An 18,206-nucleotide genomic window follows, 5' to 3' on the forward strand; every position below is an offset into this window, starting at 1 on the left:
TCATCAATATCCATTCTCCGGCGTAAAAGCGAAACAAACACACTTATATTAATAATATTAAGTAGGGATGTATGATTCATTATAAAAAGATTTATCAAGCATTAACAGCTTATATACAAGATAACGATCCGCACGTAACAGGCGTGATATAAAACCACAACAATATTAGCATTGGATTGAATATAATTCGTGTTGGAGCCACGCAATCTCATTATCTATATTGTTTCTAATTGAGCAAATAAATTATGTAAATAAAAATCACGACTGTGCACGTAATAGACGGACCACTGTACACTGTAGCCCGTTGTAATTTAAATTATTTTTTTTTACTAATCAGTTAATTTTTTATACTAGTACATCTATATAGCTGTAAAGTAAATTTTTAAAAATAAAATATTATTAGTAACAAACCGTTATGGAATTGGAAATTTTGGTAAACTAAAATTAGTGGTATAATAAATGTGCATGAATAACCAAGGTAAAGGTACCTTTTTTAATACCTTTTTTTTTCAATGTATAAATTATTTTAATACATATTATTATGTGTGGTAAAATCACTATTTTATTGTTATTATATTATGTAATCAGTTAATTTAATCAAATCACTGTAAATATTCGTGAAAATTTGTATTAAGCCTTCAGTACTTAATTATGTAACTTCTTCTTAATAACCTAGATGTAAGTTTTCCGAGAAGAATAAAAAATAAGTAGGTAGGTACAATTATCAGCCTAACAGGTAAGCCAAATTCAAAATAATAAAATATTATTGCTATCGGCTTTTAAAGGCCCTAAATTGAATATATAAACAAAAATTAGAAATATTTATTCTTATGAGAAAATCAGTGAATGGTTGATTGGAAATGTGAGCAGATACCGAGTAGCAGGCTCTGTCTGAATATTACCAAGTCAGTCGTTAATATATACATAAGAAAGGTGATTATTACGATCTGTGAGAACTGTTACGGTTTTATCGTCTTCGGAAAATTAATTATGAAAATTTCAATCATGATATTTAGCACACTATATAGCTGCAGTGGTATCTTGTGATACTGCTGTGGTATCGATAGTATACCATATTTTATGGGGAGTGCTTCTCCTATCGATCAGCGATACCTGCGGGAGTTCCTGTACGGAAATTAAATGTTTTGTCGGTTGCAGATTTACTGCACACATTCTAAGAATGATTTTGACTAAGCATTCAGAAAAGTATCAAACCACAATGTTTACGTTCAGAATTTGAATCAGCAGCTCTTTATTACGTCGATATGTAAATTTTGTACAGCGTCACTACCCTTATAAAGGCCCTGTTTGAATTGAAAATTTAGTCGAGGCGAGCGAGCGCTCAGGCAGTTTCGCTACGACTTTCAGCCAACCCACAACCTCCGTTACTAACACTAATATCATTTTATTATAACGCGCTCGTTTGCTGAGAAACGTGACATCGAACTGACACACCGATGACGTAATGTGACAGCTGTCACCGTGACGGTCCGGCTGTCGGGCGGAGGGAGACAGTGAGTGATCGAGCAGGACGGAACGATTGCGTGTTTGTAAGTAAATATTTTGATAAATTCATCGTTCTTACATAAATGCTATGAAGATTTTTATTAGTAGTTGCGAAGCTTTTTGATGGATATAACGTTTCTTTGTTTTGTTTTAAGAAAATAAGGGACCAGACAAGCAGGACGTTCAGCTGAAATGGTAATTGATACGCCCTACCCATAACAATGCAGTGCCGCTCTGGATTCTTGAAAAACCCAAAAATTCTGAGCGGCAATACAATTGCGCTCGTCAACTTGAGCCATAAGATGTTAAGTCTCATTTGCCCAGTAATTTCACTAGCTACGGCGCCCTTCAGACCGAAACACAGTAATGTTTACACATTCCTGCTTCACGGCAGAGATAGGCGCCGTTGTGGTACCCATAATCTAGCCAGCTTCCTGTGCAAAGGAGCCTCCCACTGGTAAACTGGTTTATTATTCGTGTAATCTATCTATCTAGATTATCCGGCCAAAATTTGTATGTTGGCTATATTAATTGAATGATAGATAAGTAGTGAGATGTGCATCTAAAAACTCACTTCTATTATCTTGTAAATATCTTAGTATTTTCATTTGCAACTATTTTTAGCAATAAAAGCGCGCAATAATTTATAAATATATAGGTACATGGAGTCTCTAACGTTAAGTTAAATAGTAAGAGGGCGCTGCATTCGCCGTATTGCTGTTGTATACTCTGTGATACCTATTTTCCTAAGATTTCAAATAGAAAAGTATAACTACTTAATTAACAACTTTTTGACGTGAAATGATAAATAATTTATTCATATTAAGTTTGAGTTTTAGTTTATTTTCGCACCACTGTCTGTTTATCCTGATACTCCGCGAATCTTATATCAATAATTATTGTTACTGTAAGTGATACCTACTGTAATTTTATTTATACTTAAGTGAGGGTTGTACTTTGATCATAAGTGAATGTTTCTAATTCTTATTAATTACTTTATATATTAAACAATTTGTTAAGCGGGATTTTCACTGACACAGAGCACTCGGAAATGACTTCACAAAAGAATATATAAAAGTTTACGGGATCACCAGTGCTATCGTCTGCATAGCAATGTATGTGAGAGGTATCCAACACATCATTGATATGCAGAAGAAACAGTGTAGGAGACAGCACTTAGCCTTGGGGCACTCCAGCGTTCACGGGCTTCGGGTTCGGACAATAACAATCGACAGCGACTTGCTGCGCCCGGTGAGGAAGCTGGAGGTCCACTTACATAAACGCTCGGGAAGCCCAAATGATGGAAGTTTTGAGAGAAGCGCCATGGGTCTAACGATCTAACGCCTTCGATATATCCAGGCTAACTGCCCGGCCTTCTCCCATGCTTTCAATAGCCACCACCCATGTATGTGTTAGGTAGGTATACCAGAAGATCACCTGCCGACTGACCACACGTCCATGTGTACTCTTGTGCTATCTAGCTTGAACGAGTGCAGGATACTTGGACGATGCAAAATGATTATGTATGGTACGAAACTTCACGTCCACTGTGAGCATACTGATTCATGTCCTTTTCTGCCTGTCAGGTTACGTACGTACAACGTAACGATCAATCCATCGATTATTTACTGGCCATTATGAGAAAACAAGCACAGCAAGAACTTATTGCTAAAATTCTACTGCAGGCGACAAAAATTTCGTTTCGTGCAGAATTTTCGGTTCAATCAAGAATCCTGAGCGTAACACTCACCGTCAGGTGAACATCTTGTTATTCTTCATTAAAGAGATGCTTATAATGTGTCTATCGTTTTTTATTACATTTTATATCATAAACCTACTAGCTGGTGCCCGCGTGCGCTTTGCTTCACCTAAAAATGCATATACATAGCATACAAAGTTTCATATCATAGCATTGAACCATAGTTCAAAAGATAAAACGGCACTAAACTAACTATATTCATCAGAGTGGTAATGTCGTCCTTTAAAGTGTCTTTGTAGTTTCATTTCAATTGGAATAACGGTTCTCGAGTTTTAGGTGAAAATGCATACACACATACATTCTCTTTTGAATATATAAATAATGGTTTCGGCTTATGTTATTAAAGTTATTCATTAATTTATTATTATGTAAATATAAACAAAGTTATTTATTTAAAAGAAATTGTCTCGTTTAATACAGAATTTGATTAATTCTTTTCATATAAAAGTTTATTCAGATTGATTCTATTCGACCCAAGAGGACAAATTCTAATTGTAATTATAGGATCCAATGGCGTGTTTATGGTGATTTTTATATTATTAGTAATGAATGAATTATTTATATACCAACAAAATCGTTCGGTGAAGTTAAGATGGTGAAACTTAATAAACAAGATTTCTCCACCATTATAATATTATGTATTACAAGGGTGGCTAGTGGTGGGTGGTAGATGAATGTGTGACCAACATAATGTAATGCATTCTGATGAAATTGGCATCATGAAACTGGTCGGTGATGGATCAGAACTCCTTAACAAAACCAAGTAACCTAGACTTATTCTATCGTGTATGAGTCGCCACGAGTATAAGAAAAAACTGAAAAATAACCAGATTCAAATCTGTATTGAAAACTCGTTATAAATAACTAAAATGGATTTTGTGGTTTTATGAAACCACGGTAAAAGTGAAACTATTTTTCACATTTCAGACATATAATTAAAAAAAACGTGGAGCACTGGCACAAATGAGTAATAGTCTATACACTACACGGTCAGCTGCTGCGAACTATAGGCGCCGCCCGACCGCCATGCAACACAGGCGAAAAAGATTGAGACGATGTAATAAAAGTTTCACTTTAAAAAGTTAATATATAGGTACCATACATTATCATAGTACTACGTAAAACGTACGTCTAAACGCCTTTGTTAAGTTAATTTGTGTCGATAACGCTACTCGTTCGAAAAAAACTCAAACACTGCGGTGTTCAAGATAAATTTGTATCTTATGACATCATTTTAGCTATTCTAAATACCACGGGTGTACCACAGGGTTAAGTTTTAGGTCCTTTTCTGTTTGCCGTATATGAGTTAGCGTATTTCGTCAAAATCATTATATTATTTTAATTGTTTTGTTGCTGACGATCTTCATTAAATTTTTCGGTGTTGAGAGAAAAAATAAATGTTACAAATAACGTTTTTGCTTCCGTTTTAGATTGGTTTTCTATAAAACTAAATATCTTAATTATTTTTTCCTTTTAAATATGACAATTACTTATTTAAATAGTTAAAACTTGAGTTAACAGTATAAAATTAACATAAGTAGAAACAATAAAATTTCTTGGAATTACCTACATAACATTAAAAGCTGCAACCCTCGCTCAGGCTTTGGCTAACTGATTGAGTTGGCATGTCAGCCAGGGTTGCTTATTTTTATAGAAAAGAAAAAAATACGCCTATAAGCCTACGGGTCAGCTGGTATTAACTAATCACCGCTGCCAATATTCTATTGCAACACCAGAGGAATCATCTTTAGTCTTTAAGGAAGTTTACGCGCTTTATTTAAAGGTACACAGCTTTGTAGTAGGTGGAAGAAAGTTCCTTGAAAACCGCACTGCGGAGGACACATCCAGATAGTGGGGATGATATCCTGATTTGTGGCGTGTTGTGCAAAGCTGGAATTTGGGGGCAGGAATCAGGTGAAACAGCTATTCGGAACACTACCCGTGATAAATTCGGTAGAAGACACACAATGAAGCGACGTCTCTACGCAACGCCAAGTGATACAGCCGTTTACAGAGCACTGGGTCTCCGACAATTCGAGTTGCTATTATACTTTTGCGTCACTATAAATATTGTTAAATGATCTATCTGATACGAGATACAAGAAATAACATCTTATAGTAAAATTCTTCCGACTCTGTCAGGTCAAAAAGTCATATATCCCTGAGATTGTGAGTTTTTACAATGACCTAGCAATACACTACGAGTAAAACAGAGTTGGCCTTTAATCGATTTAAAAGTCATGCAAAGCGAATTTTCCTTACAAAAACTATTATACAATCTGTCAGTACATAAGCGAAAGAACTGTTGTTCAGGATATAATGATATCACATATAATCTTTTTTTATGTTATATATAGTACTTATTAAGTTATTGTGACTCTTTACAAGTTTATTCTAATTATTGTTAAGTTTCTAATCGTTCAACCTCTTTATATAAATGTATATTATAGTAAGCTATTTGTATTATATAGAATTATTTTAAAAAAGCATGTTTTGAGATTCTTGCCGATTCGTCTAAGCAAAGGCAGCTTTACGAATCATTGGTAGTCTGAAAAAATATTTAACGATTCAATATTGTTTTTATAAACCTCTTTAATAATAAATATTAGACTCTGAAATTTGCCCTTAGAACCGAGTTAGACCTGTGGACAATATTTTAAAATCTGTGAGAATGTGTAGATACGATTGATTCCCAGAGAAGCATATAATCGAGGCGTCAAGAGTTCATAGTCGCTTCAACTGAAGTTGAACAGCTTTCAAGCCTTGCTACATTCAATACATACTTCAGTCAATAAATAGCATTTAATATTAGCAATATTCGAACAATCGTCACGCAATGGCCGGCTCCTCGTGAGTCGCAACCCCTACCATGAAGCCTTAGGGCATCCATTAACATAACAACCCCCATTACGCACCTACGAAATTTAACAAACCTCTCACTATCCGCAAACAGTTCCCTGGCTCCTATCTCGAAGCGATAACGCATACAATCGCTTAATATCTAGAATCCTGAGTGAAACGTTGTATTTTTGTTACAATGAAGACTAGAATTTGACAGTAGACTGGTTCGTTTGTCGATTGTCATCGATTACTCACAGCAAGTTGGCAGCCCGGGGCTAAGCGGGCTTGCTGGGATCGCGGGGCAACTATAGTTAGGTATTTTTCGTCGCTAACTAGATAACAAGTGGTTTTAAATTGGAATCTACATAATAATGTATGAGGGTGAAGGGTGGTGTAATGAAGTTGTGTCGAGGACGCGACGCGAGGGTCGTGTCACGTGTGTGGTGCCGGTCGTGTCGCCTTCTAGTGCTGCTGGCTCCTGGTTATTATCTGTACACGACCGAGAGTTCGAACACTCGCTGAAGTTGTACCTACTCTATACTGTCTGTGCCTGCGGTTTCACTCGCATATCGCATAAAGAAATAGATATTATAGTATCCTCGACTGTTTTTAATCACAGATTATTTCACAAACTAGATGAGACGTTTAGACCAAGGGCAATCATGTAATTAGGCAGTTCCTACCTCGTTCTGAATCTTAATAAATGTAGCACTAGTGTTAAAGTTAATTTACTACCTACGGTAGGCAGTGCATTACGTAGCAAGCAGCGTTTCATACAACTTATGTCAGAGTTATACAGTGGCTACCTTTCTAGAAAACCAATGCACGTCCCTGGTGTAGACTTATGGTATTACAATAAAAGTATATAAAAAAGTATAGTATATTAGTATACAAGCGTAATAGATGAACCCTATGCAAAATAACTACTACTAATAACTATCCTTACATAAAAACCTAGGTGTGAGAAAGAGACGAAATAGACGCAGACCATGAAACCGTTTTGAAACAATTTAGTGTCCATTAGTCTCCTGTCAAATTGGACCGCGTTTTAATTTTAGTGTTTTTATCGTTATTGTTGTGTTTTAACGGATATTAATTAAAAAATATAATGGCGTCGTGTTCTGTATTAGATTGTGTTGTTACATATATAGCAACAATCCAACCAAAGAAACATTTCAAAGGTAAATACTGATTCTTCAATACTACTTTTGTGATATTTATTTTCGTAGGACATATGGACTAAAATACTAAATATTATATTTTATATACGCAGGAGAGACTCTATTCTCTATAGTTTATATTAATTAAAATAATGTTTGTTATGTAATGAAATATTGTCTATGTAAATATGACGCCGTTTATCAATATTTGTCATAGGGATTGACCAAAAGCAAAATACTACACACTTCACTAACTCACTAACACATCTGTAAAACTAGCACTCACGAACAATCTATTGGTGTGTGTACAGTTTTATATGTATTTCTGTAAATGTTTTAAATACTGTTTGTTTCCCAAAAATAAATAAAATATATATACATTGGGCATTTCTTGTGATTTGTCTAAAACATTTGACTGCACCTACCTTTAGTATTGTTGAGTAGGAAATTTACAGCTTTAAATCTATTAATATAATTATTTAATTGCAATAGTTCAGGTAGTTGACGTAAATAGTCAATAGACTTTGAATCAACATATGGGAATACTGAATATTTTTATTTATTTATATATAAAAACGACTTACCTTTTAAGATTTTGATGACGAGATAGAGAAAGTATTTACGGTATGTGCACACTTCACGCGAGATATAAGCGAATCTACCTAAAGGCGACGAGAGAATGGATCGTATGGCCACTAGAGCCTTCCTAGGTATAGGTTTACATAAAAGGCTCTAGTGGGGTCCGCACATTGACTAACTAGTAGATGAAGTTCAGTTGCTGTTCTCAGTTCTGCTGAGAGAGTACATTGATGTTACTGCGGCAAGATCAGTTTATTTCAGTTATTTTCACAGCATCATGAAGTGCTATATTTTGCTAAGAGGCCTTGTAGCTGACATCAATATAAATTTTGCGATATAGAAGAGGTTATAGACAACCTCTGAAAGAATTAAAAGAAATAAATTTTACGACAGTACTCGGTTATGTCGACCTTTAGTTTTGGTGCAAGATGTAGGCTTGATTATCTTGATTGTGGTCTTATTCTTGATTTATTAACTTATAATGACTACTACTCGGCTAAGACGAGTTAAAAAGTCTTTTGTGGGGCGATATATACTTTTACAACAATATCCCAGAAAATGTTCAAACCAAAGTATTACGATATTCAAAAGCGTTGTAAAAAAACGTCTGTGTGGTAAAGGTTACTAACATAACATAAATGACTTTCTTAAAGATACCACAGATATTGCCCTCAGACTATTAAATAATAAATTTAATTGTGCGATACTACTTGTAAGCATATTTTTTTTATAAAAATAAAAGCCCGCTGAGTTTGTTGCTCCCGTTCTTCTCAGGTCTAAGGCATTCTTTTTGGGATGGGTGGTAGTTATTGACTTTCAATAAGAGATGTTATATCCTATTTTGAATAAAAATATTCGAATTTGAAGTTGAGCTAACAATTTTACAATTATTATTTCTACTAGTACTTATACAATGTACTTTGTGTAATAACTGTATTGTTGGAATAAGTCACGCCGAACGCAGCTGATGCCCCTCGCTAACCTCCGATTGGTACCTACATATTATGTTTCTACTGTGAAAGCTGTTTAATCGGAGCACGTGCAGAAGATGTTCACTATCCCATGATAGAACAAACGGTCGTGTTTGTCTGTCTGTTTGAAAAGATAACTCACCGCTCTCGGCCGCACTGCTCACGGTCGGCTTGGCGCTGATGCGGCGCCCACCGCCGCGGGGGTGTAGAGTTGTTTTCTCTTATTTTGCGCTAAAAATACAAGGTACGGCTGGATAGGTCAGTTTATTATTTACTGCCTAAAGAGCTTCAACCCAGGATTAATAAGAAAAAAAATATAAGTATTTGTTCGAGCATTTTTACAACTTTGACTGGAAATGAAATAGGAGATTAAAGTTCACAGGGAAATACTATTAAAGAGAATGTCCACAAGGGATATTCGCTGTATCATAGAAGAGCGCCGCCAGCAGCGGAAAGAGCAGTTTGTATGTGTATTATTTGCAAAGTATCCCAAAAAGTAAATAATTCTGCCCAAATTCTGACAAATGTAACAATCATTGTACTAGCAGCAATACAAGTTATCAAGAACTAAGTCTATTACTTTGAAATAAAGGAAAATTCTTTTATTGCATAATTTCAACATGACTCAATCAGCAGAGTGGCGCAGTGGAAGCGTGCTGGGCCCATAACCCAGAGGTCCGTGGATCGAAACCACGCTCTGCTAAGGTTTTTTTTTTTTGTTATATCGAGCTGGTAGCCGGTATGTCGTTGACCGATAAGTAATTAAACAATAATTGAATGAGAAACTAGGATGCTGTATTATTTAGTTATAAATGTTGCTTTTTAATTTTTAATCAGTATTGAAAACATTTAGAAGAGAAGTGGGGATGATATTAAAAAAAGTGTGTGTACACTTATGTATGCATGAAAGAAGTTATACTTCTTTGGCGTAACAAAACGTTTGTAGAAAGAACAATATTGTAAAAATCGTGAAATAATCTATTGAATATTATCGAATACGGCTGCATTGGCATGAACCCTTTGCCTGTCCTAATAATGGACGAAGAAACCAAAAACAAAAATTAATGTCGCAAACGTCAGAAAATTTCTGGAAACTTTCATTTTTTGATGTCGTTGTGCGTGCGCAACGTAATAGTCAAAGAAGCGCATCTGCAATAACATCAAAAAGGTACAAACGTCATTATGTTTTGCTTTTTATGTCAATGTAATTTTGTAGTTATAAACTTTGTCTTTGGTTTGGTCTTGTTACCAATGCTCCAAATAAATAAAACAAACGTCCATAATTCTTAATTGTCAATGTTTAAAAGACATATTTTAAGAACCAACTTCAACCTGTTACTTTGGTGTTACAGTGATGCGCGCGCATTTTAAAATTTCACTCATCATTCTTCATTCATTCTCAACACGCCTAATGAAGTATAACTTCAAAAACGCATTATATATTTTTGTTGACATTAATGGATATCAGTAGCCATACACGGTTTTCTAAATTCATTACTTACACATTAGATGGAAGACCGGTCAGTACCTAACCTACATCAATTCAGAATCTCTCACATTGATTGGATGTGCTAATATTTTTATTTCTGATAAATATAATTATGTTATATTAGGTACGGACATAAAAGGCATTTATTATCTCAAAATTGATTCCTTTAGAAATATTTTTGAAGTCATTTCTAATTTACTAGATACTACTATTTTTTCTTGACACAGGTATTAATCTAAAATAAATGGAATAAATTAAAATGACTTTGAAGATTGAAATTTGCCGTTTCATTTTACTATTTTTAAAATATGTTGAAACTGAATCCTATACACTAACATGTTTGTGTTTTTATCGTCTCGATTTTTCGTTTCATCGAGTTTCAAATCACAACGATTCTAAAGAAGTTTCACTTCAATATTGTATGAATTATAAAATACATCATGTAGGTAGTGTAAACAAACGTGTGAGTTTCATTTAAATCTACGTGGTCTATGCAACATGCTGATGCGACAGTGATGTTGAACTGTCCGTGGGGAGCCATTTTTTTTTAATATCCACAAAAATAATTTCAATCTAATATATAAAATTCTCGTGTCGCGCTGTTTGTTACCAAACTCATCCGTAGTGGCTGAACAGATTTGAAATTTTTGTACATATCGGGTAGGTCGGAGAATCGGCCAACATCCATTACTTATATCACAATTTTTTTTATTAATTTGTATACCATTACAATGTAAATTGCTTGGTCATCTAGTCTAATATATTATAAAATTCTCATGTCGCGCTGTTTGTTACCAAACTCCTACGAAGTGGCTGAACAGATGTGAAATTTTGTGTACATATCAGGTAGGTCTGAGAATCGGCCAACATTAATTTTTTTTACTATTTATATGGCATAACAATACAACGTTTACTGGGTCAGCTAGTAATATAAAATTATGTATGTGTGTGATGAAATTTATTTTTGAACTACATTTAAGATAAAAAGTGTGATAAAATGCGGTGAAATATATAATATTATTGTAGATAGTGGGTGGAACCGGGAAAGTAACACGATCACACATTAGGGTAAAGGTCGCAATCAGCGGCCATCACATCGTCACCTCGGGGAGCCAAGGTGTCCAATAAGCTAGTACAACGGCCCCCCGCGGCGTCGCTCGGCCCCTAGCTGGTTCTCCTTCTTTATGGCATTACGACGGTTAATCTTCTCCGCGCTCGAAGCTCGGACCCGTGGGGCTCTCTTTTATTGCTTTTTACTAGCGCTCATTTAGAAACGCGATCCCCAGCCATTGATTACTTCACAAGTCACATTATCTTTTGTCATTACGGTTTAGTCCTATTTAATGATTCTAATGCTGTTTTATTAAATGAAATTAAATAATTTTATGATTTGTGTATAAATTACTATCACATTTCCATGTTATTGTATTAAGCGAACTCAAAAAGTAGGTTATATATGAGTGTAACAAGTATCTTAAGAATTTTAATATAATAGGGTTACATACAACTTGATGATTGACCCAGATAAAGCGGTGTATTGGTTCTACGTTATAGGAAAACGCTTTATAGGATTCTTCTCGTGTGACGTTTTGAAGTTGCGTCTCGTACCAGAGTTTGGCATAAAGGCATAAAGGCATAAAAGGCATTTATTTTCTCAAAATTGATTCCTTTAGAATTCTTTTTGATGTCATTTCTTATACTACTAGATACTACTACCGCTTCGGAAACAAATGGCGCTCTGAGAGAGAAGAAGCGGCGCAAGAAACTCTCCCAGCATTCTTTTTTTTTGCGCTCTTTTCAATAAAAATATACAATATTGTACAGTTGCTATAAAATAATCACAATCTAGTCCCAGGCTGTCCGATCATTTAGATATTCAGCAGTGGAGTAATAGGATTTACGACAGAGCCATTTTTTTATAAAACATTTAAATTTATTTATAGATAATGCCTGAACAGTGGCTGGGACTTTATTGTAGAAGTGTATACATTTACCCTTAAAGCTATTATGTATCTTATGAAGCCTACTAGAATTAGTTACAAGCAATCCCTTATTTCTAGTGTTATAATAATGAAAATCACTATTAAGAGCAAAAAGGTGACGATTTTTGTGAACATATATTAAATTTTCATAAATGTACTGACAATAAACAGTCATAATATTTATTTCTTTAAATTTTTCTTTGAGAGACTGTCTATAACCAAGCTGATATATAGCACGAACAGCTCTCTTTTGCAGAGCAAACACTATATCAATGTCAGCAGCATGACCCCATAGTAATATACCGTACGTCATGATGCTGTGAAAATAACTAAAGTACACTAATCTAGCGGTCGCAACATTCGTGTACTCTCTAATCTTTCTAACTGCATATGCCGCAGAGCTGAGTCTATCTGCTAGATGGGCAATATGTGGATGTGGCAAGTCAACATCTCCTGATGATGCTTCGTGTAGAGGTGAAACACGTGTCGAATTGCTTGAAGACAAATATTGGCGGAATTAACACTTAAGAAAACCTTAAAAATTTGGATTATTTATTGTTAAACATATATATACTTGGTCGATACGCTTTTGACAGAGCTAGAATATGATCGAATGTTTTGCCTTAAGTGCTCTAAATAGTCATTGCTATGAAAATTTAAGGCTGTTAGGCATAATATTAATGTGAACTTCATTGTGTGTTCTAAAGAAAACTAAAAACATTTGGGTATGACGTTTTTACTTAGCCGCATTATAGGGAATTTAGGGGTATTTATAATTAGTAGTGTATATTATTGCGAGATATTATTAGTGGATTCGATTCTTGGGTACTTTAAATAATAAATTTCAACGAGTACATTAATCAGTTTGCGAATCAATAGAGAACTTGCAAACATCGTAAATTTCAGTAACTTGCTTCAAATATGAACTCGATGTTCTGAGCTAATTAGTAAAATATACTTCACGATAAGAGAGAAACTTGAATTCGTCACCATTGTCACCATTTGTCGTACAAATAATAAGTCAAAGGGAGCAGCACGCCACAGAAGGGAGCACAACTCTCGACTCATAAACCAAAATTAAAACTTCTCGATACATTACACTCGCACAATAAAACCATTCCGCTCTCACTAAATACGTAACATTAAGGTATCGTTAGTCAAATGACGTTGCATTCATGTACCCAACTCTATTCCGATTTCCTAACACACAAAATCACACCATATAGCCTCGACCATAGAGCCTTTTATTCCCCATCATTGTATTATTCTTGTGATGTTTCTCGCTATGCTCAGAACGATAAAAAATCTTTATGAATGGGGTTGTCGTGTGACGGCTAGCGACCGTGCCCTACTTAAGTAAATCATTTTACTAATTTTACGAATTGTTTTATAGCATTTTTTGAATGTGTAATATGATATATTAATACAGGTTTGACATTATCAACCAATATATAAATAATATTATGTAAATATGAATGATCATTAAATTAATTTTCTTTAAGTATATATAAAAATTCAATTTCCGTTTGTGGAGGCTAATTTCGGGTAGTTGTTGAATGATTGATATGCATGGGATTTTACCAGTTGGAGGCTCCTTTGCACAAGATGCCGGCTAGATTATGGGTACCACAACGGTGCCTATTTCTGCCGTGAATCAGTAATGTGTAATGGAGAACATAGTCCAAATGATTGCGAAACAGAAGTGGTAGTGGGTAAGGCACATAGTTCGATGGACAGATGGCCGTTGGGGCAGTAAAGTCCTCGAATAGTAGGGGACGTCTTCCGGCTGGTGATGATTATTGTATTTCAGTCAGAGGGGCGCCATAGCTAGTGAAATTATTCGGCAGACGAGACTTAACATATTACGTCTCAAGCCACTCAGAATTTTTGGATTTTTCAAGAATCCTGTGCGGCACTGCATTGTAATGGGCAGTGCATATCAATTAACATCAGCTGAACGTCCTGCTCGTCATGTCCCTTATGGTCATAAAAAATGGATAGTACATAGAATAAGTTAGGCAGTGGAAATCGCAACCATTGACCAAAGTGGCCAATATGACAAATATCTCGCTATGGTCCACGGTCTGCGTGAAGCATCCTCCCATCATTCATAGCATAATAGTGGTTGTCATCAAAAGGGACGTTTAACAAATGATACAATGCGCTTCTATTGTTCACTCTTTTGTTATTTTACTCTCAGTTTTCGTACCATTTGTGTAAAATAACGCAAAAGATTAAAATGCCGCAAGCCATAATCAGTTTTAGTTGTCCGAGATAGAGTTGGTTTTCAAACGTATTTTAAATATTCGAAGTGTTTTACTCGTGTAGCTGGCAATGTGAGGCTAATAAGTCACATGCGAATAATTATTATTTTATTGCGTGTCAAATGAAAGCAAGTCATGGGTCTACACCATGTTGATGGAAAACTTTTGTCTATAAAAATTTGAAACAATTTGTTATGTTTTTAAAGTGATAAGGGTTCACTTGTGGGATTAATACACAAATAAAATTTGAAAACAAAATTTTATAAACGATGCGGGACTCGAACCCTACTTGTCGCGTTCCGTGCGAGTGCTCTTCCAACTGAGCTAACCGTTCGAGTGACGTATTGTCATAAATTCTTGTTTGTTTTGTTCAACTCTCAGGTGGTAGCTTAATCTACAGGTTCTACTTTACAATTGATAACCTGCTCAACCCCAATACTTGCATATTAGGAAATTGACTTGATATGTCGCTCTTGCAAATCTAAACAATTTATGCTTTTTAAGTGATAACCCTCACTTGTGGGATTAATACATAAATAAAATTTAAAAACAAATTTTTACAAACGATGCGGGAATTGAATCGAAATATAGTTCTTTATCACTAACAATTGATAAATGCTTTGAGAAAAACGATGTGCACTTGTTGTTATATTAGAAAAAAGCTATCCTTTCTAACACCATCTATTTGAGGCCTTAGGGCGATACTGCCTCGGGCTCTGTGGGGGTCCAATCTCAAAGTGTATTAAGGAATAAAAAAGTATGTAGAGAGTTATTGTGTAAACATTGAGAACTGCGGCGGAACATTCTTAAGATCTTATATGGATTGTAATTATTCAAATGGCAGATAGCAACGATAATAACCACGACACATATTGGTATTGGTAATGGTAAAGGGCTCCTATTTGCGCAATTAGACCGCTTAATTGGGTCCATTTTGTGTGCAGTGTTGGCCAGTCATTCCAACCAACCCAGCTCCTTCCAGAAGTTCAGAACACTCCTGGGGTGTTCGCAGACTTCCTGGAGCGACCTTGTATTTACTAAGGTTTGTGCCCGTTGGTTGGCCACCCCAGCACATTCCAGGATTACATGAGTGACCGTTTCATCTTCGGTTAGACAGCCCCTGCACCTAGGACAGTCCGTAACGCCGACTGTAAATAGGTGCTTGTTCAGTGATGTGTGGGTGCCAACCATAATTCGGATGTCGTGTATGTTTAGGCTAATAAGTCGACGTGTCAGTTTGGGCGATAGTGCAGGAATCGCCTCTTTCGACTGTCTACAGCCTGAGACATTTGTCCATCGGGTTCTGTGTAGGTTGTTGGTGAGAGAGCGGCAGGACTGGGCCAGCCACTTGCGTTTCCGACCCCCGCCTTGCAAGTTCATCCGCTGCATCGTTCCCCAACGAACCGCTGTGTCCTTTGATCCATTGCAGACAACGACACATATCTAAAGCAGTAATGTGTAAACATTATTGTGTTTCGGTCTGAAGGGCGCCTTAGCTAGAGAAATTACTAGGCAAAGAGACTTAACGTCTTATGTCTCAAGGTGATGAGCGAAATTGTAGTGCTGCTCAGAATTTTCGGGCTTTTCAAGAATCCTGAGAGGCACTGCATTGTAATGGGTAGGGCGTATCAATTACCATCAGCTAAACGTCCTCTCAATTACATATAAAAAATATATTGTGCTACTTAATATATATAATATATTATGTTATAAACTATTCTTTATATATAATTACTAGCTGAGCCAGCAAACGTTATATTGCCGATATTAAAATCGCGATACAAAAGTAACTGTTTATTGTAGATGGTTGAAAATTTGAAGTTGTATGTATTTTTTAATGCTGACTCATAATCAAAAAAAATGTCGAAAAAATTAAAAAAAAAACATATTTTGGCGTGGACCACCCTTAACATTTAGGGGGATGAAAAATAGATGAGTCCGATTCTCAGACCTACTCAATATGCACTCAAAATTTCATGAGAATCGGTCAAGCCGTTTCGAAGGAGTTTAACTACAAACACCGTGACATGAGAATTTTATATATTAGATAAAGTACTCTACCTACTTACTCTATGATAATCTATAATTTGAATTAATGTCGATCTTTCGGTGCCGGTACTTTTCTTATTATTTAGAACTTAGCTTCTTTAAGCTCGTATTCTTCTACATGTTTTTTGTTTATATTCAGCACAAACCTACGAAATATAATACGAATTCGGTAAATTGTTAGAATTTCACATTTAGGGTTTAATTCTTAATAAATAATATTCCGTAATATAAGCAATTTGTTATTTTAAAGTACCCTCACTTCTGAGATTAATTGCACTAATTAAATTTATAAACTAAAAGTACATGAGAAAGAAAATGAAATAACATGAAGCCGCAACCTGATAACCTTTATCAAAGATACGCCACTTGAACGCTTGGCTCAGTGGAAGAGCACTCGCACGGAACGCGAGAGGTTGCGGGTTCGAGTCCCGCATCGTTCATAAATTTCAATAAATATATTTAAAATATTACACAACCCCTTAGTACCGATGTTACCTATACGTCAATGCTGTTGAGTATTTGTACGTAGGAACTCTCATTCTATTTCTGCTCTTCAGTCTGAAACCGGAGACATGGTTCGTTCCTATAAGGTACTGAACCCTGAGCATATTTTTATTACTAATTCGCTGTCAATTGAAAACAATTAGCATATTCATGCAATCATGTACAGCTTCCAACGCGAGCCTCAGTACAACGGAGGGTAGTTGCGAAAGCGCGCGATTCCGCATTAATTTATCTGTTTTGCGCGCGAACCGTCATGGCGTCGTAGCAGCGGTCCGCGTGCGTTTTGTTTCACACTATCGACGTTTATCTGATCGATTGCGATCGCCACGTGGCCCTTTGTACCGAGTGCAGGGCTCACAGTGCCCGGTCCCAGGCCCTAGACACGTGCCGTTCATTATTTTCGCGCCAAAATGTTCCAACAACGCTTTGTTAAGGGATTAGGCGTGAGTCGAGCGGGCTAGTTAATGGGACTTCTGTTGAAGCGATATTGCGTTTGCTTTGTTGATTCCTGTACGCCTGGATACAGATAATATATTAAGGTATACTCGCGTCATACAAATGACAATCTCTTATTCCACTATGATCGCCTGGTACCAAAACATTGTATTTTTTTTTATAAAAATAAGGGACGAGACGAGCCTTACTTTCGGCTGAAAGTAATTGATACGCCCTGCCCATTACAGTGCAGTGCCGCTCAGGATTCTTGAAAGACCCAAAAATTCTGAGCGGCACTAAAATTACGCTCGTCAAGATGTTAAGTTAAGTTAAGTTGCTAAGTAATTTGCCCATTAATTTCACTAGCTACAGCGCCCTTCAGACCAAAACACAGTAATGGTTACACACTACTGCTTCACGGCAGAAATAGGCGCCGATGTGATACCCATAATCTAGCCGGCATCCTGTGCCTCCCACTGGATGTAAGATTTAACCACTTAATAAGAACTTTCGAGGTACAAGATATTTAACTACGTTTAAAAAACCGACTTCAAAATCTGAAAAGTATAAAATAACTTAATTTTAATTGATAATATCATAAACTTTAATTGAATACACATCTTTTGCAAACCTTTACCCTTAATATTAATAAAATTGTTCTACGATT

At 35.8% G+C, this 18,206-nt stretch overlaps 1 long non-coding RNA gene and 1 other non-coding gene across 3 annotated transcripts in view; both read left to right on the top strand.

The window, feature by feature from the left end:
* The first annotated feature begins 1,337 nt into the window (after positions 1-1,337).
* LOC126970868 (uncharacterized) overlaps positions 1,338-18,206 on the top strand; it is a 69,450-nt gene continuing 52,581 nt past the window's right edge. For both annotated transcript variants that reach the window (XR_007730711.1, XR_007730710.1), the window contains exon 1: positions 1,338-1,550. This is a non-coding gene — a long non-coding RNA (uncharacterized LOC126970868). The remainder of the gene's footprint in view (positions 1,551-18,206) is intronic.
* Positions 9,448-9,519, top strand: Trnam-cau (transfer RNA methionine (anticodon CAU)). Its single transcript has one exon. It is a non-coding gene; the product is annotated as a tRNA-Met (tRNA).

This window comes from Leptidea sinapis, chromosome 1, assembly GCF_905404315.1.
Source record: "Leptidea sinapis chromosome 1, ilLepSina1.1, whole genome shotgun sequence".
NCBI classification, from domain to species: domain Eukaryota; kingdom Metazoa; phylum Arthropoda; class Insecta; order Lepidoptera; family Pieridae; genus Leptidea; species Leptidea sinapis.